At 41.3% G+C, this 24,771-nt stretch overlaps 1 protein-coding gene and 1 long non-coding RNA gene across 3 annotated transcripts in view; both read left to right on the plus strand.

Annotated features, from left to right (window-relative positions):
* Positions 1–24,771, plus strand: part of MAML2 (mastermind like transcriptional coactivator 2) — a 347,914-nt gene that overhangs the window by 252,436 nt on the left and 70,707 nt on the right. The gene's annotated exons all lie outside the window — the stretch shown is intronic.
* On the plus strand, positions 5,248–22,874 carry LOC131487106 (uncharacterized). The gene is made up of 2 exons (XR_009249613.1): positions 5,248–6,696; positions 6,935–22,874. It is a non-coding gene; the product is annotated as an uncharacterized LOC131487106 (long non-coding RNA).

The raw sequence follows: 24,771 nt of genomic DNA on the forward strand, positions 1-24,771 counted from the left end.
ACTCAGAGGCAAGGAGGTCTTGATCACCTGTGGATCTGCGTGAGCTGGGGAGCATCGAAGCCCCCTCATCAGTCCACCTTGGTTGCACACATTCTCCAAAGAAGCCAGATGGGTGAGAACCTCGCCAGGCTGTTCTTGGGAGTATGAGGGCAGCCCTAACTTCCATGGGAATGGGATTCTTTGCCAAATTCAGATGCCGGAGGCTTCCCTCAGGGACCATAGCCCATCTTAAATGGAGGAAATTGCTGTGAGAAATTAAGCAGGAAGCTCTAAGGGCTGTGTGTGTGTGTGTGTGTGTGTGTGTGTGAAGAGATAAGCCTTCCATCATTGCTTGCATTATATACATGTGGAGTTTGAAATTTCAGGGAGAGGAGCGACTCGGTAGTTCGGGGTAGTTCAGTTGGTTAGGTATCTAACTCTTGATTTCAGCTCAGGTCATGAACTCATCGTTCGTAGGATCGAGCCCCACATCAGGCTCTGCACTAACAGTGTGGAGCCTGCTTGGGATTCTCTCTCTCTCTCTCTCTCTCTCTCTCTCTCTTTCTCTCCCTCTCCCTCTCTCTCTCTCTCTCTTCTCCTCTGCTAATTCTCTATCTGTCAAAACAGATAAAAAACCTTCTTTTACAAATAAAATAAAATTTCAGGGAGAGAAAACAGTACACAGAATAGGAGGGAAGCTTGTTTATCTCTCCAAGGCTAGTATCTCTACTCATGCATTCATTACAAGATGCACACATTCATACCTCCAGATTTTACACATTTGTCTTTTTCCCCTTAATGTCTCTGAGACTCAGCTTGGATGGTGATTCAGATGACAGTGAGGCCACACCACTCAGCCAGAGTCAGAATACCTTTCTGTGGCAATTCTTTTAAAGTGAAGAATTTCTTTGCCTAACCATTGCCTTGGGGTAGGAAAGAGGAGAGTTTATTCACCAATTGATGCTGAAAGTGGAGGCAAGGGACTCCTCAAAGCACGGCCAAGAAGGTTCACCTCAGTATCCAGGTTTAGGGGAGCATGAGACTGTTGCATCACAGGGCCAAGAAGCTCAGACACATTAGCATGTCATTAACATGAAAGGTACTGTCTGAACACCAAGCATTGAAAGCAAAAACATTTTTCACGCTGACCCCTGTAGCAGATGACACAGTGAACAGTATCTTCCTAGCCACAAACCTCACCAGCTTTTCCAGTAACCTGAAAAGACAAAGAAAAAGAGAACTTGGGGAAACTCCCACTCATCAGTCAGGTTTCCCCTTAGACGTCACTTCCTTTAGGAAGCCGGTCAGACAGATCCACCCCCACCTGACTTCCCCTCGCTCAGCTCTTCTCACTCTTTATGTTATGCCTTCCAGAATTATCTGTCTTCTGCACCTCTCAGCCCCCAGCAGCCAGCACTTTGTAGATACTTAAATATGTTCTCAATCATTGATGGAATACTCGAGGAGTCCATGTTAGTTCTTGGAGGACAGGAAAATGGAAAAGATAGACCTTCTGCTCTGGCTGGGAGGAACACAGATACCATACAATTTGGCCAGATACCATACAATTTTATATATATATATATATATATATATATATATATATATATATATATATATATTAGCTACTTCTGTGGTTTATTAGCTTTACTGATAAGAAATAATGAGTGGAATCCTATTGCCTTACATTTCAAGTTTGCTGCAGGGATAGCACAATATCAATAATAGGCAATGGATTTCATTTGGGGGAATATTATATCATGAAACATGAAATATTGTCAATATCTTCCCTCGGAAATCTCTGTATCAGCTTTGTGGTATTTAACATTGAATCTCTAAACTTCAGAACTGAAAGCTAAGGCATGATTGGCTTTGTAGTAGGGCTTCAGAGAGTGAATAAAGTGTCACGCTTAAGTTTCTGCTTACATTTCTTTGTTGCTTACTTCTTTTGTTATTCTGTCATTTAATTCGCTTTTTTCAGAGGAAAAAACAAAAGCAAAATAGGTTACGCCCACTTCCTAGCCTCTCCAGCAGTGTTGGTGTGCCTGGCAAAACAGATGACAGAAAGGAAGGGAAGGCTCTTCCCTAAGGGTTTGCTGATTCAATCAGAACACCATTGACAAAGATAACTTGAAATCTGACACAGACAAATCTTTTATTCTAGTGTCCAAAATGACTTGAAATCGGGGCTCCCGGGGTGGCTCAGTCAGTTGAGCATCTCTGACTCTTGCTTTCAGCTCAGCTCTTGATCTCACAGCTTCATGAGTTCGAGCCCAACATCAGGCTCTGTGCTAGCAGCCCAGAGCCTGCTTCGGACTCTGTCTCTCCCCCTCTCTCTACCCCTCCCCCATGTGCACTGTCTCCGTCTCTCTCATGTATTCATAAATACGTGAAGTTTAAAAAAAATGACTTGAAATCTTTTTCATGTTGGGATGTTTGTTAGGACTCTTTTTGTCCCTCTCACAGTGTCCAGTGGGCCCTCTGTGCTTCGCACCAACAGCAGAGAGTTAGAAACCGAGTGTTGTGAAAAGGTGAATGTCTACAGATAGCTTTGAAACTGCCATCATCACCTGCACAAAAAGTGGACAGACGCTGAGTCCTTCCTCCACAGTGACCTGTCCAAGGATAGAGTCTACTGAAGAGGTGTATCCTTGGGGACCATCTGCCTTGGTTGTGTTTTTGTTTTTGTTTTAGAGAGAGAAATTATATTTTTTAAATGTCAAAGATAACTCTCATGTGACCAAAAATACTGCAAATGAGAGCATTATAAACAGAACACAGTAGCTCAGTAGTCTCGGGGTGACTTTGAATTTGATAGGTACAGCAGGTACTTTTCCTTCACACACAGGTATAGTTTGAGAACCCGAACTTATCCAAGGCCACATGGCTTCGATGCCATGGAATAATTCAGTAGCTGCATGCAAGCCAGGTAACTTCTCTGCCTCATTTTCCCAAGATCACAATGAAGTAGATGATCAGACCAGATGTGTGGCCCCACTTCTATCTTTTAATGTCATATTTACAATAGGGTTGCTGACACCAATTTGCTATCTTTTATTTTCTTGTATAAGGACATTAAAAATTCAAACAACTACCACCTACTATTATCATCATTTCATGAAAAAAATACATTTTAGCATTAAAAAATTGAGAACAGAATTGCAGAGTAAGTGATCATCGTTTACAGTGAATAAATTTAGCTGTTTGATAAACTTAGTGCATGATTCTTACTTTCTGGTCCCATTAGCAAATTAAAAATTCCTTGGTAATGGACATGTGTCCATAGAACACCATTAGACCAGATGATCTTCATGGCTCCTTCTGTCTGAGCCATTTTAAGCATAATACTGGAACTTACAAATAAGTGAATAAGTAAAATGCCAACTAGAGATGTATCCCCTTCTACTTTGTGATGGTGGCGGTGTTCATGTTTTCAGCACCCAGCTAACAAGAATGTGGAAGGCACTGCTAACCACATCATACCGCTACCACCCAAGATAGAAGATCTGCTTCACTCCATTAAATTGTCATTGTTTTCAGCTGCAATGACGCTTCTAATTAGGACCGAATCTAACAATAAGGGAATCGAATAAAGAGAGACGGAGAAGATGCCAAAGGGGCAGGAGGATATAAAAGCTTTTTTGCAAGGCTAAATTGATGATTTTGCCCAAAACACAAACATAAAAGAAAGGATTTTTAGCACAAAGGATGTAATACAATTCAGTTAAATTATTCAGTCTTCTTACAGCATTAATGCTGCAGCCCAGGTTTCATTGTGTAAATTGGATACACAGTCTATTCCCTAAGATTGTACTGGTTTCCGTAATAGATTTTAAAGTCCTCCCAAATTGGAACTATAAATATGGAGATTCACTGTGATCAGTAGTTTGAGCCAAATTGTAAGAGAAGGAGTTTTTAGACTGAGGTCTAAGGGTATTAACTGAAAAGGAGCCACCAAGAAACAAGTTTAGTCTTGGAGGCACGTGTGAGAAGGTGACAAATGGAGTTTATCGTGGTGGGAGGATTGTGGATTTGCCTTTTTGTTTCCTTGGGCAGTGCAGGGCAAGAGGCTGGCTTTGGCGTTCATTGCTTTAAACACACACTTTGGCATGAGATCGCTGGTTCTGTTCATGGTTCTGTTCATGGCTCATTTTGTAGAAAATCTGTTTCTAGGATGAGGTAGGTTGTTTAGAAACAACCCTTTCATTGAGAGAGATCTCTTTCTGGTTGAGACTTTATCCCCTTCCTTTTATTTCCTGGCCACGTACCATCCTGATGAGGAGGAGGCAAAGCTTCACTTCAACTATGTAAATGTTCAAATTTCGGTTCAGTATTTCAGAGGTGGTACGAATCCTAGAGATGTTTCTAATAAAATCATTACTCCATTTTTACATACGTAAGAGAGATTCCACGGCTTTTCCAAGTTCGTTCACTCATCAGAACCCTGATTAGAACTGTGACCTGATTTCCAGAGCAGTGCTGGACCCCAGTAATCAACTGCATCCCATGAATATATGGTGTGGAAGTATAATTAGCAAGCACATGGATTATTCTATGTAAGAAACATGCAAAGGTCCATCGACCTATATGCCCTCAAGATATACCCTGATGCAAGGCTTTAACCACTACACAAAAATGTGGCCTCACTTATAACTAGATCTTTTGTCAGCAAGTAGGCTAGGCAAAATCACTGCAGATTGGAAATGGGGAGCGCCAGTGAGGAATCAGGAATTCCTACTACTTGAAATTTTCATTTAAAAAATATATATTTATATACATTCGTGGGGCGCCTGGGTGGCTCAGTCAATTGAGTGTCTGACTCTTGATTTCGGCTCAGGTCATGATCCCAGGGTTGTGAGAAAAAGCCTCACATCGGGCTCTGTGCTGACAGCATGGAGCCTGCTTGGGATGCTCTCATTCTCTGCCCCTCCCCCACTTGCACACAAACTCCCCCTCTGTCTCTCAAAATAAATACATAAACATTTTACACACACACACACACACACACACACACACACACACATTCAGGAGTAAACTAATTAAATGTATCTCTGTGTCTTCCCCAAATCTTACACTTCACCTAACTTGGTTTTCTTTACTGTTTTAACGCATTATACATTTTGGGGATTTGTGGTGTATGTGGTTCAACAATCTAGGTAAATGAAAGGAAAATTCCTCCCTAAGGGTCTCCTGATGCAATTAGAGAAAGCAGCCTGGGCCGTGGCAGGGGCGGGGGGGGGGGGGGGGTGTGTGTGTGCTATTTTTCTATGGCTGTCACTAGTCCAACTGACTGCCCATGAAGACAACCAATCTTCAGAATGGCCAGTGTTGATATGTCATGTTGACCTCTTGTAATCTTTCTCTGTATATTAGCCACGTGCAAGATGGACTGGGATGGAAAGAGAAAATGGGCCCTTTGGGGTAATACAGATGGAAGAGATGGGGTTTGGTGGCTAGGATCATATCCAATGCACCCAAATTAAAGGATGGGATCATATCCAATGTACCCCAATATCCCTGTTCCCTTCAGCGCATCATACAAATAAGCTTACATAAGATCAAAACTCGAATCTCACCGGCTACAACCTACCCACCCCTACTTTCTCACCTGAGAAGCTACTTGTAGTCCTCACCTCCACCCCAGTCATTTATGAGCCCAAAGAAGGGTCTTATGTGCTTCTCTTGCATCAGTAGGAGCCATGTTCAGTATCTGCTGCTGCCACTCGGAGCTACACTCTGGAACCCCCGCCCGCCACACATCCATGGCTGTGGGTCCCAAGGTAATTCCAGGTTTACTGTACCATCTCTTTCCCTTTCCGCATGGCTCTTCCCTTCCCCAGGTCACACACAGCATGAGAACTGGCTCAGGATGCCTCCAGGGACCAGTGGTCATCTTGGCAATGCTACCTGTCTCCTGTCCTATTGCTGAATCACTCTGTTTATACCAGACTCTAAATTTCTTCGTTAAGACTGTCTCCTCAGCAATTCCAGTTTGTCCCGACAACTTGGTTTCCATCAGACTCTTCTACCATTCTGAATAACTGAACATAAGTTAGGGATGTAGTTCAAACTGCTACCCACCTGATCCACGCAGGAGGCCTCTTAACCTCCAGGTGAAACCTTTACGCTCACCTGTTTCCTCCTGGCAGGTGGATTCAGGTCTCAGCTACACAAGAGATGCTGAAGTTACAACAAATTAATCACTGAAGACAGAAGTGAACAATAGACAACAGGCAAAGACGATTGTAGTCAGTGTCCCTAAGGCTGAATGAGATTTATCTGTTGTCTGCACTGAATATATAGTTGGGTAGTATCCTGTGCTTGCAAAATACATTTGAAAATCTGACTTAATCAGGGACCACTGATCTAAGCAATATGATTTCCCTCTCATTTACAGTGTGCTTATGTCTTCTATAGTTACAATATTATCTATCTGGAATTTTCTTTGCTCGTTTCAATTAAAAATAGAAATATTTCAAATAGGTAGTCACTTTATTATAGATTGAAAGAGAAAGAAAGAAAGAAAGAAAGAAAGAAAGAAAGAAAGAAAGAAAAGAAAATAGAGAAAAGGAAGGGGGAAGGAAGGAAAAGGAGAAGAAAAAAAGGAAAGAAACAGGGGGCAGAGAGAGAAGTAAAGGAAAGGAGGAAGGAAAAAAGAAAGGAAGGAAGGGAGGGAGAAAGGAAGTCTTCTTTTAGATTTCTAGTTCTCAACCTGAGGTGCACATTTTTTTTTAAATTTTTTTTTTCAACGTTTTTTATTTATTTTTGGGACAAAGAGAGACAGAGCATGAACGGGGGAGGGGCAGAGAGAGAGGGAGACACAGAATCGGAAACAGGCTCCAGGCTCCGAGCCATCAGCCCAGAGCCTGACGCGGGGCTCAAACTCACGGACCGTGAGATCGTGACCTGGCTGAAGTCGGACGCTTAACCAACTGCGCCACCCAGGCGCCCCGAGGTGCACATTTTTTAAAATGCCCTGTTCCTCATCCTGGACCAAGTAACTCAGAATCTCTTCATGTTGGGCCTGGGCATCTTCTCTCTCTCTCTCTCTCTGATGTGTGTGTGTATATACACACACACATACATATATAAATATAAATATACATATACACATACAATACACATAAACATACACATACACATACGTGTACATATACATATACATGTACATATACATATATTTTAAAGCTCCCTCATGAATTTTACTTTGCGTTGCGTTGCGTTCACAGTTGAGAACTGCTGTTCTACGGGAAGTACCAGGAGAGGGAAGTTCACACACTTGCTCCATCTTTGGATGGAGGCATTGCCTCCATCTTTGAAAAGTCAAGCTTTATTATGTAATATTGAGAGAGTCAACCCAGGCCAATTATTATAGTAGAGGGAGTCATTGAGGAAAAAGTATCTTCTTTCCACTGGCTGTGCAAAGTTTCTTGTAAAAAAAAAAAAGCTCATGAACCTAAGAATAAAATGTTTCCTAAGTGAAGTGATATATGCATTATTATATAATTAGATATATTCTATATATATATAAAATAATTTATATGTAACGTAAATTATACTTATAGATTATATAACTAGATATATATGTTATATGTCAGATAATTAATAAGTAACACTTTTGTTGACATTTAACTACATCAAGAAGAAAACTTGTTGGACCAGAAATGTCAGTGGGTGAGAAGTTTAAAAAAAACAAACCGATTTGATCAGGGTTTTTTTTTTCCCATAAAACTGCATCTTTTCTATGAGAGATTTTTCCATTTATTTGGCCCTGTTTATAAGCATGTTTGATTCCGTCATCACCCTCAGGCCAACAAAGCAGGAAAAAAATGTTAAAATTCTGTACAGAGGTCAATAAGACCTTAAATCAGCAACTTGAAACCACAAGCTTGCAAAATATGGCATTTGAAGTTGTTCTTTGGGAATGTATAAGTAATGTGGGCCTGAAATGAAAACTAAAACAAGATAGGTAGTTATGGATGTGCATTTTCATGTCTCTGTTCCAACATTCATACTAACATGAAATACCATATTCAAAGAATTCAGTAGGCCCCAATAAATAATCATTTCCTCTCCTTTGGATTATCATAAAGTATCTGTGAGGGAATTTTAGATTCTAAATTCTGTTTACCAATGACAGATTTAAAAAGACGATTTAAAAACAAAATACAGGATGGGGTGCCTGGGTGGCTCAGTGGGTTAGGCAACCGACTTCGGCTCAGGTCGTGATCTCACAATTTGTGGGTTCGAGCCCTGTGTCGGGCTCTGTGCTGACAGCTCAGAGCCTGGATCCTGCTTCAGATTTTGTGTCTCCCCCTCTCTTTACCCCTCCCCTGCTCATGTTCTGTGTCTCTCTGTCTCTCAATAATGAATAAACGTTAAAAAAAAATTAAAAACAAAATACAGGAGCACCCAGCTGGCTCAGATGGTTAAGTGTTTCACTCTTGATTTTGGCTTAGGTCATGATCTCTTGGTTTATGAGATCCAGCCTCACTTTGGGCTCTGCACTGGGCGTGGAGCCTGCTTGGGACTCTCTCTCTCTCTCTCTCTCTCTCTCTCTCTCTTCACACCCCCCCCACCCCTCTTCCCTGCTCATGCACGCTGTCTCTCAAAATAAATAATAAATAAACATAAAAAAATAAAAATAAAATCCAAATGGGATACAATTTGCAAGAGAGATGTTTCATTTGTTGGATCCTGACCTATTTGCATAGAGTAGAGGGATCATGTGACAACTTGGGTTTTTGCAGGATTATTGCTGACATAATAGTCTTGCTTTCTGAAATAGAAACATTACTGTTGTAGGGCTGTGCTGTTGGCTGCAAGAAACACATTTGCTTCAATAGAAATGGCCCCTTGTTCTTCCTTTAAATGCGTGTTCTGTTGTATGGAAGAAGGCATTTTGTAAGACAGTCCGTGTCTTGAAGGGTTGTTTTTAAAATAGTGCCAGGCTATGCTGGACAGATGAGCATTGATACCAAAGATGTTATGGCCAGAGAAAAATGTATGCAAATGTCAGCTTACCAGAAGAAGAAAGAGTTCTGAAGGACAAGGCTAGTAAGCCTGTTTAGGAAGGCAAGTTAGTTTGTGGTATGCCTCAAGGAACTCCAAGAAGTCTGGCCATGTGTTCTGTCATGTCTCTTCCCCACTCACAGACCTCTACTGGTTTCCCATCTCACTAGGGGTAAATGCCAAAATCCTCCCAAGGCACTACAAGATCCGACTAGAAGCATGCACACCACCCACCTCCTTCCACCCTAGCTTCCATCCCTGTCCCTGTTTCTTTAGCCTGCAGCCACACCTGCCTTTCCGAGGTGCACCAAGTTCATGCCCATCTCAGAGTCTGTTCTTTTGATGACCTCTACACCTCTCTGTGTTCCTTACCAGGTTTGTTTTTCTCTACAGTTCTTATCGCCTTTGGACACACTGTTCCCTTACTTGTGTTTTGTTTGTATCTGTCTACCGTCACCATGAAAACAGAGGCTTTTTCAGTTTTGCTCACTGTCGTCTTGGCTGGCTGAATTGCCAGCACCTCGGATAGGGTCTGGCACTTAATAAATGCTCAGTCAATATTTTTGGAATGAATGTAGGGTTTTCATCCTACTTTTTATCTAATATAATCCATTCTTAGAGGTCTGGTCCCAGTGATTCTGTGGAATCAGGTCTCACTTTAGGTCAACTCTTACTCAAGGAAACCTCATTAGATCCATTGCCAATAAATAATCTGTAGAAAGTCTAAAGATAGGTGGTTCAGGGCTAAGTATTACATGTCTAGTCCAGTCCATCTATAACATTGTATTCTCCCTGATCCCCTTCTCCTTCCTTTCTCTTCCCTTCCCTTCCCTTCCCCAGGAGCCATAGTGTAGCTGCAGTTACTAAGTGACTTTGAAGCAGGGACAGGGAACCCTTTGAAGCTGAAGACCTTGATCCTCTCCTCCTTCAGGAGGTGCTGTCTTTCCCTTGATGAAGACAGGGCTCTGCCTTGTACCCTCAGAATGGCAGTGCATGTGGTCCCAGTGAGTCATTCACATGATGACACTGTTTACACATTTGTTGTCACCATTAGTGAGAGGATCCCGCAGCATCGTGTCCCATCTGCAAGGTTCAGGCAGTGCTAGAAGAGCTAGAAGAGATGTCTCCTGCTCCCTTTGAGGTTGATTTCTGAAGAACCGCTGGTTTTGTTTAAAATATTTTTTAAATGTTTTTATTTGCTTTTGAGACAGAGAGAGACAGAGCATGAGCAGGGGAGGGGCAGAGAGAGAGGGAGACACAGAATCTGAAGCAGGCTCCAGGCTCTGAGCTGTCAGCACAGAGCCCGATGCGGGGCTTGAACCCATGGAGTGTGAGATCATGCCCTGAGCTGAAGTCAGACGCTCAGCCGACTGAGCCACCCAGGCACCCCAGGTTTTGTTAATTAAATTACACAGCTCCCTGGGAGGAGTACTAGCTGATTACTAGTTGGTGACCCTTGCCTTTGAAGGAGTTTTCAATCTTCTGGAAAAGGTTGGGGAGGGAAAGGGGAGCAGGCCTAGGAGGCTGGGTGGGTCAAAGACCAACCTAACCAATTTCTTTTCTTCTTCTTCTTCTTCTTCTTCTTCTTCTTCTTCTTCTTCTTCCTTTTGAGAGAGAGAGAGAGGGAGTGAAAGTGCACATGCATGTGAGCAGGGGAAAGGGAGAGAATCCCAAGCAGGCCCCATGCCCAATGCAGAGCCTGATGAGGGGCTTGATTTCACGACTGTGAGATCATTCCTGAGCGGAAATCAAGAGTTCGACAACTGAGCCACCCAGGTGCCCCAGCCTAACCAATTTCTGTTGTTCCTTGGACCAACCACCAGAGCAGGTAGAGTGCCAGGAGGCCCCCAGGTCCCAGCAGCAGCAGTTGTGCCCTGGGTGCCCCCAATACAAGGCAGCATGGAAAGTGACCAACAGTACCACTTCACAGTCAGACAGACCTTGGTTCATAGCCTGGCTTTTGTTCCCCCAAACCCTAGCTGTGCGATTGTCATCAAAGTATTCTACCTAAACTCTGCATCTCATTATCTGTAAAATGAAAGTAATACCTACCACACATGATTACTGTAAGGATTAAGTGATATCATTTATGTTAAGCAGTTACCACAGTTCCTGGCACCTAAAAGTTCACAAGAAAAGACAACTCCCCAGAAGCAGACAAGACCCGGATCATCCCTCAAGAATATTAGACTTATGGAATGAATCTTGATTCTTCCTGCTAGAATCTCTATGTTTTCATCTCAAAGAACTTTGGGAAACTCACAGCTAAGCTAGGGTCCTTTACCTTCCTCCGTGTGTGTGTGTGTGTGTGTGTGTGTGTGTGTGTGTGTGTGTAAGAGAGAAACGGAGGCAGAGAAAGAAACAAAGGGACAGGGAGAGACAGAGTGCTGTGTACCAGTGTGACACAGGAGATTATGAAACAAACAAACAAACAAACCTATGTTGCTCTGCAATGCCATAAGAGCTAATATCAGTTATTAACTTGTGTTCATTAAAAGAAAATCTATTTCTCTGTCTTGACTTTGGAATAAATACTTGATAAAACTAAGGCAATTTTCTTAGCAACTTTTCTTAGATCTTTTTAAAAAAATGTGTGTAGAAGCATTTTTAAATCTCTCAGACATGTTTTCAGAACATTTTCCAAATTAAAAAAAAAAATCAGTTTTGTTCAGATACTTTAGGTTCTGGAAATAAGCTATTTCCTGTCCACTTTGACACAAAAACATTCCTTCTAGCTTTTTAAGAATACAGTCCCTTGTTGAGATGTTGGCTTCCTGGTTTAGGGAATGAATTCTAATCATTTCTAAATTTTCAACCCCTATTCTACACTGAAAATTCAAGTAAAATGACAAACGGTGAGGGAATTTATAACATAAACTCCTGGATGTAAAGTGAAAAACAGTGAGGTGTGTCCATGATTGTAATAACAATAATAATTAAAACCGATTGAAGATTTATTCAGGACTGGGCACTGTTCCAAGAACTTTACATTGTTAATTCAGTTAAGTCTCACAACAATTTTTCCAGGAAGACTCTATTATCCTTAACATTTTACCACATACTGAGGCACATGATGGTTAGTCAACACACAAGATCATGCAGTTAGAAAGTATATTCTACACTCTGAATATATTGCCTTCTATAAATAAAATTGTATATCTTATTATTCATGGAAAGGGAAAGTGAGGCTTTTAGAGACCCAGAGATTTGCCCAAGGTTGTAGCAAGTACAGGCAGAGAAAGGACTTGAACTTAGGAAAGTCTGAGTCCAAAGTTCTCCTGTTATACCGCCCACCCAATGTACACATCATTTTCTAGGGTAGGCTTGACCAATCAATGGTAACTCAGCTTCTGCCTCCATTATCCACTCCCCAGGAACACAGATGGCCCTTTACTGAATCACCCTGCTGGTTGGGAGTTTTCTTACATATTGGGCTGCTGTGCTGTGACTTAATTCCATGTTTCCCAACTTGTGGGGTGCCTTGGTACTAAGCTGCACTATATGAACCATGTATCTTTAGGAAAATAGAGTTAAAAGGTGCCATACAGTGGTGTCCCAATCATGATCCTTGGAGCCCTTAGGTAAAAATGTCCTGGCCACCTTGGCTGATTGTACAGACATGAACTCATCTCGCTTCTAAGCACACAGGCAGCATCTGAGCACAACCAAAGCCCTTGGTTCAATTCCGTCTAGTTCCACAGGCATTATATTAATAGGCAAAAAAAGAAAGAAGAAAGAAAGAAAGAAAGAAAGAAAGAAAGAAAGAAAGAAAGAAAGAAAGAAAAGAAAAAGAAATTTGTGACTGGACTTGGGTGTGGAATTTAGAGACTCTTACTGGAATTAGAAACAATTCTAATCACATGAATTCAAATCAAATACAATTACAAAGAGATTCTCAAATTGGAAGAAAGTAATATATTCACAAGTATTTATATGTATGTGTGTTTTGTAATGAGCATTTACTGGGTAGCTATTTGCCATAGGTTTTGGAGTGAGATAGCCTTGCGCTCAGATCCCAGCTCTGTCATTTTTTGAGCTAGGTAAACTGGGTAGTTAATAACCTCTCTAAGACTTGGCTTCCTCATCTCTAAACAGGAATAATAATATATATTATGGGTAATAATGGGATCACTGTGATGATTAAGTGACATAATGTGTATGTAAAGTATAAAGTCTGTAGCAAACATACTTTGGCACTCAGTCCATGGTGGTTATTACAGTAGCTACTTATTCACTTACTTAAAAAGTAAAATTTATTGAGTTCTTACATAGTAGAACCATACATCCAAGCTTCATGCCCTAGGCGCTGCAGGTACAGTGCTAAAAAGATGGAGACGGCCCCTGACTTTCCAGAGCTTGTAGTCTAGCTGAGAAAAGAATCACTAAACAAATAATAAAAAAATGGAGAATGGGTTATATAAGAGAGGAAGCATAGGAAAGTATGGAGTGTATAACTTTGAGCGTTCGGGAAGGAGCCCCTGAAGCAAATTATGAGCCCTAGGGTAAGAGTCAACAACAGGCAGATGGGGGGTGCATGTGGGTGGGTGGACAGCATGTCCCAGGCAAGGGAACAGCGCACACAAAGTCAAGAAGTAAGAGATCAGAAATATGGTAGGAAGGAAAGATCCCTGAGGTGCCAGAGAGATTGACAGAAGGGTTGGGCTCAGAGTGGGACCAAATTGTGAAGGACCTTGTGTAAGCCATGTTAAAAAGTCTGTCTGGGTTTTGTCTGAAAGTCCTATAAAGCCATTGAAAAGCTTTTATTGGGTGGGGGTTGGCTTCAGGGTAAGAGAAAGGAGCAAGTCTTGACCATGGAGACATTTATCATCTCAAGGTAAGAGGGGCTGAAGGGGAGGAAAGGGGACACTAACAGAAATGCACAGTTAAAGAAGGCCCAGGAAGAAAAATACGGATGCAAAGTTCTAGGTGAGAATTTTTAAAACAGGTGGTGACCCCATCTAACTGAGATGGCATTTGAGATAGATCTTAAAAATGAGCACTTCGGGGACAAGAAGAGCCAATGGTGGTGAGTGGCACTTGCCCCGCTGGACACTGGGTCTAAGAGGTAAAATTAGCAGGCATACTCTAAAAGCGCTCCTGGCTTATGTTAACCGGCTCTACATTTCGCTTCCTTCCACTTCTTCGTATGGCTTGGAGAGAAAACTCTGCCACCCTTACGGCAGCCCTGAAGCCCACGTCCTGTAAATTTCAAATCATTTCCATGTGTTCCCCCCTCCTCCATTCTTCCAAGGTTAGTTCCAGCTGGAGGTCTGTGTAAGCTTCTAGCTTTGCAGAACACTTCCTCTACACCCCCTCCAGCTGTGAACTTTTTACCTGTGCTTCACTACAGTGTCTACATGCTTAGTGAGAAGTTAAACCAGTACAGGAAATACTACATCATCCCACTGGCATTACCAGTTAAATCGCCGAGTGCCTGGGCCTTATGAGGTTGAGCCATTTATTATAAATGCCACATCACAGTTGCAGCAACTTTTTGTGTCCTGTGAGCCATTCTCTGGTCACACAAACCAAAGCAAAAAAGCACCCTGTTCCAACCCTCCCAAACCTTACTTTCTGTTATCGTAATTGATTAAATATATGAAAAGAATATCAAAGCTGTAGGATTTTTTTTTTAATTTGATTACTTACACAGCCATTTTTCTTTTAAATAAATGTCTTTCCTTTAAATAATGCCCAAAGTGGAGCTTTTCTTGCAAGTGTGATGGTCTCCTGTCTTGTTTTGAGACTCCCATTCGGTGATGTGCCTGGTCTACACAGAGCTTTCGTGTTAATCATCTGATTCACGGTACTTGGAACACGGTGGGTTTTCAGTAAATGTGTCTCACGCTGCTTTGAAGAGCCCTCTGTTCCCAGAGGTTAAATACTGGTCAGGTCACTTTGGATTTGTTGTTTTCAGTTAGAGTTACTGTTACTATGGGCAGTCAATCAGAAAGTGTTCCTTGTATGCAGTCATGAAATTGTTAGTACTCCGAGCAACAAGAACACCATATGACGTGAGAAGCAAAGGCTTTTTTGCTCATTGAGAGGAAAGTGGGGTTTTCTTCATTTTATTTCATTTATATTTGGGAGGAGTCTATATTAAGTAGGATTAATTTGAGATACTTTGTCCTAACGCAGAGAAAAATTAAGAAATGGGCGGAGGAAGCAAGAGCAGGAGGGAAGAAGGAAAAAGAAAGAAAGGAAGGAAAGAGGGGAAGTTTTGTTTGAAGTGGATATTATTTACCTGAAAATATTTCCTTTGAAATTCTGAATTACAGATTTTTCTCCCTTTCATCTAGAAAGAAAGTGACTTGTTTTGTAGGATTTGTGGGTCCTTCACTCTTTACTCACGTATGACATCCAGATGGTGGTGGACACTGTATTCCAGGAAAACAAAGTAGTTCCAGTTTTCTCTACTTGAACAACTGATGCGCCTACTAGGAAACTGTATTCATCTTTTCAAACTTGCTTTCCCCCTTTATGCTTCCTCTTCTCGTGACATTGCTCAGAAAAGAAGACCCGCACTGCACGGCTTTCCTGCCTCCGGGTCATTTAAAACAGCACTGTCGCCCATCAGATATGCACTCTGTCATGTGAACTTTTGTCCTGCACCTAACTGTTGAAACCACTCCGTCTCTTCATCCAGAAAAAACAGGAGAGAACAGTCCAAGCGGACAGTTTCTTGTCATCAAAAGAATAGCTGTCAATCTCCTGAAAACAAATCCAGAGGAGTTCTAAATGAATCCCTGATGTGAGCATTTTCTTGGTAATTTGACAACCTAGCAGATTTCCTTAAGGAGAAATTATAGAGCAAATGAGCATTATTCCGGAATCGCCAGACACACGGGCCTGTTCTTTCCCCTCCCACATTTTTATTTAAATTCCAGCCAGTTAACATATTGGCCTCAGGTGTAGAATTTAGTGATTCATTGCTTACATACAACAACCCGTGCTCATCACAACACATGCCCTTCCTGATCCCGATCACCTATTAAACCCATCCCCCCCCCACCTCCCCTCCAGTAACCCTCAGTTTGTTTTCAAGGATCTGTTGTATGGTTTGCCTTTTGTCCCCCTATGTTCGTTTGTTTTGTTTCTTGAATTCCACATATGAGTAAAATCATATGGTATTTGTCTTTCTCTGACTGACTTATTTCACTTAGCGTGATACTCTCTAGATCCATTCACATTGTTACAAATGGCAAGATTTCCTTCTTTTTATGGCTGAGTAGTATTCCTCTGTGTGTGTGTGTGTGTGTGTGTGTGTGTGTGTGTGTACCACATATCACGTCTTCTTTATCCATCGGTCAGTCAATGGGCATTTAGGCTCTTTCCATAATTTGGCTGTTTTATTTGTCAATAATGCTGTTATAAACATCAGGGGGCATGTATTCCTTCGAATCTGTATTTTTATATCCTTTGAGTAAATACCTTTGAGAAGTGTAATTGCTGGATCATAAGGTACTTCTATTTTTAAACTTTTTGAGGAACCTCCATACTTGTTTCCAGAGTGGCTGCACCAGTTCGCATTCCCACCAACAGTGCAAGAGGGTTCCCCTTTCTCCACATCTTGCCAACACCTCTTATTTCCTGTATTGTTAATTTTAGCCATCCTGACCAGTGTGAGGTGATAGCTCATTATAGATTTTTTTTTTTTTTTCGAGGGCCGGGGGGAGCAGAAGTAGAGAGAGAGAGAGAGAATCATAAAGAAGGCTTTATGCCCAGCTCAGAGTCCAACTCAGTGCTGGATTTCACGACTATTAGATCTGAGCCGAAATCAAGAGTCAGATGTTTAACTGACTGAACCACCCAGGTGCCCCATCATTATAGTTTTGATTTGTATTTCCCTGATGGTGAGTGACGTTGAGCATCTTTACATATGTCTGTAGCCATCTGGATATCTTCTTTGGGAAAATGTCTATTCATGTCTTCTGCACAAGTGGATTATTTGTTTTTTGGGTGTTCAGTTTTGTAAGTTCTTTATATGTTTTGGATACTCACCCTATGTCAGATATGTCATTTGCAAATACCTTCTCCCATTCCATAGGCTGCCTTTTAGTTTTGTTGATTATTTCCTTTGCTGTGCAAGAGCTTTTTGTTTTGATGAAGTCCCAATAGTTCATTTTTGCTTTTGTTTTCCTTGCCTCAGGAGACATGTCTAGCAAGAAGTTGCTGTTTCCGATGTCAAAGAGGTTACTGCTTATGTTCCCCTCCAGGATTTTGATGTTTCGTTTGTCACATTTAGGTTTTGAATCTTTGAATTGATTTTTGTGTTTGGTATGAGAAAGTGGTCCAGTTTCCTTCCTTTGCATGCTGGGGTCCAGTTTTCCCAATACCACCACAGGTGCCTCTTCTTTTCAGTTTCTTTCATCTATGCATCTCTATATATTTCAGATGCAGATTAACTTGAGAATCAAAAGAGCTGACCTCAGGTCCAGCATCCCATGAGACCCAGAAATCACCCTAGCTCTTGGGTTCTAAGTTTACTCCACCATGAGGCCAAAGAATGTGACTTGAGACTGGCCTCATGACAAAAAGGTTATGATAGTCACGAAACAGATTCAGGTTACACATTCTCTGGGTTACTGCTTTGTCAGTTTTGCTAGTAATAACTCTCTTAGATCCCAACCACAGGACTACCATCAGTAGAGTAAAACTTAGCAGTGATCGTGAAAGAGGTAATTTTATTGCCAAAGAACTCTAATTTTCTCCCTGGGAGTAGTAACCTTGAGTATGACACTTCATTCATAAAAAAGAGGGCCTCACCTTTAACAAATTGCAGTGCATTTATACTCTTGAAAGAAGTGCAATACCGTGTAATTTCCACTTAAATTCCCATTTTCCTCTCATCAGTTCTTTTCATTTAGACCCAGGGCCTCGGTGTATGCATTGATGTTCTCACTGAAATGTGTTAAAGTGGTTATTTGGGTAATGTTGCGCTGTGGAATAATATAAATATCAGCATTTTCTAAATAGAAAAAGTCAGGATGTATGGTCTGAAAAAAATCAGAATCACAGAGACACAAAGACAAAATCTGTAATTTTTTTAATGGTTATTTCTGATGTGTGGGTGTGGAGGCAGAGAGAGATAGAGACTCAGAATCCAAAGCAGGCTCCAGGCTCTGAGCTGTCAGCACAGAGCACAGTGTGGGGCTTGGACCCACAAACCGCAAGATCATGACTTGAGCCAAAGTCAAGATGCTTAACTGAGTGAGCCATCCAGGTGTCCCGTCAAGGACAAAATTTGTAATTGAAGAAAGACATACTACATAACACAAGAACAGGTTTCAAGTAGATTGAATTCTATTGGGGATATTGGAGACATCGTCGTCAGTTCATTGTGCCGTAAAGTGTACTATCTTTCTCCAAAACTTTCAACTCCATGTTTTGTCTACTTATAATTGGGCCCAAAAAGTTCATCATACATTCTTCTAGCCATTGCATTTATAAACTTGGCCATTAGTATGGTGGAGTCATTTTACACAATTCTTTTAACCTTCAATTCAGAAAGTTCCTGCCTCACTTCACCACTTCAGCCCATGGCTGCAGCCACAGTTAATACGCCACACACAAAGCTCTTTCATCCACATGCTGCTCCCTCTCCCGGAAGTACCTTTCTTCTTCCCTCCTGGCTTTAGCCAGTTGCCTAGTCCCAGCTCATTGATCATCTCCATCAGCAGAGTTCAGTGTTAGGTTCCCACAGCACCTTTCAGCATATTTCTAGTTTAGCACTTCCCACATTGATCTGGTTGTTTCCTTAGAATCTTGCTTCTCCCATGGAAATGTCAGAAGCTCAAGGACAAGGACCACTTTCTGTCCATCTTAAAGTCCTCACTGATCAGGAGAATGCCTGCCCCTTGGTCAGTGCCCAGAAAATGTTTTTGGAATACACCAAAGAGGGTAGTCTTATCCACTTGTATGTTTATTGCATAATGTGGGCTTCTTTGTGCTTTCCTTAACCTTATAATTCACCATAAAACATACAGAGAACACACAAGTAGGAGATTAGAAAATCTGAATCAGTGCCCGTAGAGGAACAAGCAATGAGCTAAAACCCAGATTGAATTTTTTTTAATGTTGCTTTCTGCTACAAGAGGACCCCTCCTCTTGTAACCCAGTGGTATTATCAGAAAGAAATTTAAAGTGATTCAAGAAACTCCATCAACTCTCTTAGTCATGGTTTTACAGAGTCACCACCTTGGGCACGTGAATGTCTGTGACAGAGAGAGTCAGGTCAAGAGGCCTAATTCCTCCCACTTTATCCAGCTTACCTTAGGTTAATTACCCAAAATCTCTGTGGCTCAGTTTCCTTCGATGAGGTAGTTAAGTCTACTTCACAGAGTTGTAGGGAATACCTGGATTCCTCTTATGTAAAGGACTTGACCCAGGACTTGTCAGCAGGTCACACTGTAAGTAGAATCTGGCACATTTGGACTCTAAATCCGTGGAGCAGGGGATACCCTAGCAGGCCGGTGGACAGGATTCTGACAGCTCTCGCCACAGCAATAGAGAAAATCGGGTACTACTTAAACCAAGTACCTCAAAGGGGAGTCTTACCCTTGCCAAAACTGCTCAGGCTTCTATGGTCCCATGATGGCTTTCTGCTCTGGGGATAAAGTGAAAGTTTCTGTCTGAGGCTGACTGCAGTATTGGCCAGCTTGCCAGAGGCATGGCATCCCCAGCCCTCTCTCCATCATCCTAAGCTTAGAAGTAATCAGAAAAGCATAAGTATGTAATTTTGGTCCACAGATTCACCCAATAAAGGCATGTATACTACACATCAGACCCTTATTTGAAGCCTTACTGACTCTGACGCACATTTAAGATATAATTTTTAATAAATTTCCTGAAATGACTCTTGGCCCTGCAAATTGAAAGAGATTATGAAATCACTGCTAAAAGTAAGGGTAACTTGCAGTGAAAAGTGTTAACTGCCTGGTATTATGAGACCTGGAAAATTAGACACAGAACAGGATCACTGTCCAGTAGGATAATGGATGTTCCTAAGAGATCACTCTGAGTCATGTAAAACAAATAAAATAACATAAAAACCTTAAGTCATGTTCAATACGTATGAAATATACTTTAAGAAAGATTTCTGTTCAAAAGTTTTTTTTTCAGTGGTCTGCAGAGTTTGCTTATGTGGAACACCTTGTTCTCTGCCAAAGCCAAATATAAATGAAGTATCTCTGTATTTAGAGAAGAGGAAAGTGGAACGTTTGTTGTAATAATGTTTATCTTTTTTGTTTTGATACTTGTTATGAACTATAAAGCTGGCTCTTGCCCCCCCCACCCCACCCCACCCCAAAAGATTATTGAAAAGCAAACTCAACTGTATACTGCCAGCTTCTTGAGGATCAGGGACATTTTATTTTGTTTACCAAGTCCAGATCAGGCTCTGGCACTCGGAGGTTATTTGTTTTTGAATGGGGAGATGGATAGATGCTGGGGAGCATGACAATCATGGATGTGTAACTGATGCCAGTGTGTAAGTTAAAAAAAAAAAATCCAAGTCTAGTCTCACTTCTGCTGCTGTCCATCTGGGTGATTTGGGGCAAACCTTTTACATCTCTGGGCTTCATTTCCCTCATCTGTAAAATGAGGAAGTTGGACTAGATCATTTTATAAAGTCCCTCCCGATTCCCAACAGCCTATGCTTTTATAGAGAAAAAAGATCAGTTCTTTTATGCATGTGACACATAATTGAAAGTCGCAACTAAAGTGATGTAGATCAATACAGCAAGCAGCAAATTTCATTTCAAGGACATTGGTATTCTTGGAATACAGTTAGCATCCTTTTGGCTTTGTCTAAAGCACATACTATGCGGTCAAAATGGCTTGTCCACATTTTTTTTTTTTTTTTTTTTTTTTGAATGAAAGGATTTGTGCCTCCCACATGTAGGGCTTGGCGTATTGTAAATGGTAGCCTACACATAGGCAAATGAGAACTGGGAAGATAATTAAATCTGAGGTGGAAATAGAGCAGACTTGTGAATGAACAAAGGAAGTGTGTTTCTCTGGAAGCCAAGATGTCAAAGATACATTTTATTAGTACTGCACACTTTCAGCTTTCATGTAAATCAGTATTCAGCTGCTTCAAATGTTCTAACTCTGCATTTCTGAAGAATCCATTGTGTATATTAACTGTGGGGATGTCAGGCATTTTTAAATTCCAAACTTGGGGAGAGATTCACTGACATGCGTGACACTGTACCTGAAGAATCAAATGGTCAGAATGCACTTTATTTTTGAGCTAAAAGTGAAAACAAACAGATTCATTTCTAAGACTTCTGGGCCTCTTGCTCCTTTTTTTCTTTCTTTCTCACAAAACAGACATGGAATGAAAATGCAACTAAAGGCTTCTCAAATGCTTCCTGACCACATACCTTTCCAGTGGCTCAGTTTTGGCAAAGTAGCTCCAGACCCTACCACTGTCCAAGCTCCCACCATCCTTCCTTATGACTCACACTGACACTTGAGTGCTAAGAGGCCGTTCTGTGGCTGCAGGGATGCCCAGTTAAAACAAACATAGCTGAAAGCGAACCCGAAAGTCGTTTGGTTCAATCCCCTTATATCATAGATGGAAACGGAGGTCCAGGGAGGTGACATTACTCACACAAGGTAACACATAAGTCTCTTGATTTCTAACCCATTGCTCTTTTCACAGGTACGTTAGTCCCTGACAAATAATAACCCCCCCCCCACCAAAAAAATGGTGAGAGGAACCAGACCCTTTAAAAAAACAACAGGATTATAACATTATTACTTTTTTTCACATGGTCTATCTTTCACCTTTTTACATTGTTGCTTTTGTCTTGTCAGTTTCTTGTAGAAACATGACTTACTGCTTGGAAATTCAACTTGGCATTTTCTTTAGACAAAGTGATCTTTTAAACGTAGCCAACATTTCTTTTGGAGTATGACTCCATTTCACATAACACGTCTTAAGATTGATGTTTACTAAGTTGGTTGTTTAAATCATGTTCGGAGCTTGGTTACATGGGCCGTTTCTTTGTCTCTGTGTCTCCCTCTCTCTCCTTTTTCTTTGTGCTTGACACAAAAGGATGGGGCCCCGAGGATCATCTGGAAATGGATCAGTGTATTCATGTGTGAGCTTTACAAAGCACTGAGGCAAAGGTGTCATTAAATGTTAGAAGTCATTCAATCATGCCCATCTCTTCATATGAAGTAAAGAGGGAAAAGGCTCTGTATGGTAACTATCCACAAAGCTTTGTGTATTCAGTCACCTCCTACTTCTCCGAGGAGCTGACTCCCATTTTTGCTTCTCTCACCCTTAGAGGAGGTTTGAGATTAGCATTGTTTTTATGAATCTGATCTTAATACTCGGCTCTTGTTTCATGCTGAAAGTAACTCAAGTGATAGATTTTTAGAGAGCTGCTGAGTTTAATCCTGATTATGTTTCCTTTCAAATGACCGAGGTTTTCCTGTGTATCCATGATCCTGCCAGGGACTTGGCAAGAGAAAAGAATGACTCTTACCCCAAAAAAGAGAATTAACTGTCTACCCTTAAGTATGTTTCTAGCAGCCTATTTTAGGTATTAAATGTAAAAGTCAATTAAGGGAGGTTTCAATGTATCGGTATCCTGTTTGTCCTGAAATATAAATAGAAGTTTGAGAGTTTTGAAGCAGATGCCATCTGCTGGATAGTTAAGAAACTGTAATTTAAAAAAAAAAAAAAAAAAAAAGATATGAATAGAAAACCTATGGAACAGTTTACCTTAAAGAATAGATTGCTAATTTAAGGAAATGCTAATTCCCAGGCCCCAAGTAAAGCGCCATCTCTCCAACTTGCTGTCTACAGTCTAAATGTTTACTTTGTTTTTCTAATCTGAATAAAGATATTCCTTCCTGTTCGTGTGCAATGCTAGATCCCCCAAACTCTTCATCTAGTCTACAATCGTGAGAACAAATGCAAAATAAGTGTTCATCTCCAGAGAAAGGATAACTTTGCAATAATGCATCCGGGAGCCCCCCAAATTAAAACCAGAGCTGATATAAGAAAATGGAAAGAGAGAGACAGAGATGAAATAAAGCTATATAGGAATAAAGGGTGAGTATATCAAATGAAAACCACATGTAAGACATAAATACAGGCTAAACAGCTAATTCTTTCTCTGAGGGACCCTTTAGCAGGATTGATCTCTACCTAACACCCCCACACCTCCCACACCCCCTCATCAGAAGAGCCTGTGGATAGAGCAGACACTCCCTAAATTGCCCAGCCTCCCTTAGAAATTGTATATTACAGTCATATGCCGTGTAGCTCCTGCCGATGCTGGGTCCCAGCTTGGGTTCTCCCTCTAAACTCTCTGAGCAAGTTCTTTCACGGTTTTTGGACTCAGTTTCCTCTTCTGTGAAATGTCACTTGATGAATTTTACTGTCCTAGTGAGCTATTTTTTTTTTTAAGTTAAGATGCAAATTAATAGTATTTCCATAAACAGAAGCTTTCCATCTCCCGGGGGGGAAAAAAAATCCTCATCTAGAGTTACAAACTTAGAATTAGGACACTGGCAAGTAAGCGATGTGAAAGGATGGTGTCTCTCCACAAGTAGAAAAATATCTCAAGAAGTGAGAAATTTCAGAACTCCAATCTGCATCTGGCTAAGAAGCCCCATGGGGGTTGCGGAGAGGGAGCAGTGAGAGACCCATCCATACATCGCTATAAGATCATTCATTTGTTTCTCCCAATTTTAGAATATAAAACGGTTGAACAAACTCCATAAATTTCTTACATGAAGGGCTCTCAAAATGAGGGCACCCCAGCTGTCAGCTTCATCTCCGTTTCTGAATCACAGATACACATATATGGCTAAAAAGGAAGGAGCAGCCAAAATACCAAACGGATGAAGAGAGAAAGAAAAGATGTTCCCAAACATATTAATTGTTCACCCACGTGACTTACTGGTATGTTAATGTCTCGCATCAGCCCCTGCTAATGAGAATATTGCCCCTTATTTCCCTTTTAGTTTATAAATGGAGTAGCATTATGTAATCACCCTAATGAGGTAATAGAAACATAAGTACACAGGAAAATTTGATAGGGTTTTCTCCTAATTCGTCCTCTGTTGCGTTGGTCACCCCCATCCCATTAACCCTCCCTCTTTCCTCCTCACTCCCCCCACTGGCTGAGTCTCCAGTCCCAAAGGACATATTGTTGGCTATTATTTATAATAAGTCTCTCTCCTCTTGGCAGGATATAGAACAGCTGTTGGTCTATTCTCTGCCACAAAGACCAACTTCCCTCTTTTGCCCTGGATGACTGGAAGAAAGTCGGGGAGAAGAGCAATTTATAGTTGTGTTACAGCACCTCTATTTTCTTTTATGTTTATTTATATTGCTTCCATTTCTGTCTGGGATTTCTGAGATAATCAAGATCACTTCTGCTACAGAATTCTCATTTGGGGAGGCTCTGGTGGCAGTTGATGGTGTCTTGCTTTATTGAGTCAGACATTTTAGAACTCCAGGCTAGAGGAAGCGGTGAACATTTTCTTCCGGGAGAGTTTGAGAATCGGTGTTGCTGTTGTTGTTTTTCCTTACGAACTGATGAATGGGTTTCGTGTTACGTGAACAATACATGACGTTGGATTTCTCAAGGGAAGACACCTTGTCTTCGCCAACTTTCTGTTTCCAAAACATAGGACGGTACCCGCTCAGTACATGTTTGGTGAGTGAACCAAGTTGAGTACTGAGTGGGGGTCTGGTCTGTTCTCCATCCGGTGTCAATCAGTCTGACAGACCAGCACTTAAGTCTCACCCCA

This window comes from Neofelis nebulosa, chromosome 10 (assembly GCF_028018385.1).
Source record: "Neofelis nebulosa isolate mNeoNeb1 chromosome 10, mNeoNeb1.pri, whole genome shotgun sequence".
Classification (NCBI taxonomy): domain Eukaryota; kingdom Metazoa; phylum Chordata; class Mammalia; order Carnivora; family Felidae; genus Neofelis; species Neofelis nebulosa.